This window comes from Euphorbia lathyris, chromosome 6, assembly GCF_963576675.1.
Source record: "Euphorbia lathyris chromosome 6, ddEupLath1.1, whole genome shotgun sequence".
In the NCBI taxonomy this organism is placed as follows: Eukaryota; Viridiplantae; Streptophyta; class Magnoliopsida; order Malpighiales; family Euphorbiaceae; genus Euphorbia; species Euphorbia lathyris.
In genome coordinates this window covers 32291473-32292247 of record NC_088915.1, presented here as the reverse complement: position 1 = coordinate 32292247, position 775 = coordinate 32291473, and the positions used below count along the sequence as shown (strand labels likewise).

The window sequence follows — 775 nt, the reverse complement described above, 5'->3', positions numbered from 1 at the left end:
GTATAAAGTTTCTAACCATATAGTGAAAATTGGTAAAGTTCAGGTGTGTAATTTAAATTTTAGTATTTAGGTGTTTTTTGGAGGAAAGAGAAAAAATTTAGTGGAGAATTGATAAAGTTCCTAACCATATAAGACTATAGTGGAGAATTGACAAAGTTCAGTGATCATGTGTGTAATTAACCCTTAATCCTTTCAATTCGAAAATGATAAAATGCACAAATTGCTCTTGCGTCTGCCGGGAGTCGAACCCGGATCTATTGCTTGGAAGGCAATTATCCTAACCGTTGGACTACAAACGCTGGTCGATTGTATGCTTCAACCATTAACAATTTCATGACCTTCATCCGAATAAAGTAAACTCCCGTAATGTCTATATAGCAGCATCTCCCTAGCCGATTGATAGTAAAGGGTTTTCCTATTCAAGCTCAACTTGCCCACTTCCTTTCCAACTACCTTAGCCTCATCTCGGGAAAGGGGCTTGGTGACATCTCCGGGTTAAAAACCTTAGGGATCAGCTCAAGGAAAGTTGAGTTGACCCATTTTAACTGTTTTCCACTTCGAAAGAAGTTCGATACACTCTTCTTCGAAAAAATATTTGTGGTGTTTTTAAAAAATACTTTTTTTTTAAGTTTTAAAAGAACACATTTTAAATAACAATTTATATACAAACTTTTTTAGAAGAACAATTTATGTACAATTAAGATAAAAAAAAACATTTTTTCCGCATATGTGATAATATGTCACCATATCATCATTTTATGTAAAATGAAATTCT

General features: G+C 33.5%; 1 non-coding gene across 1 annotated transcript; it reads right to left on the bottom strand.

Annotated features, from left to right (window-relative positions):
* Nucleotides 1-227: 227 nt before the first annotated feature.
* On the bottom strand, nucleotides 228-299 carry TRNAG-UCC (transfer RNA glycine (anticodon UCC)). Its single transcript has one exon. It is a non-coding gene; the product is annotated as a tRNA-Gly (tRNA).
* Between the last annotated feature and the right edge of the window lie 476 nt (nucleotides 300-775).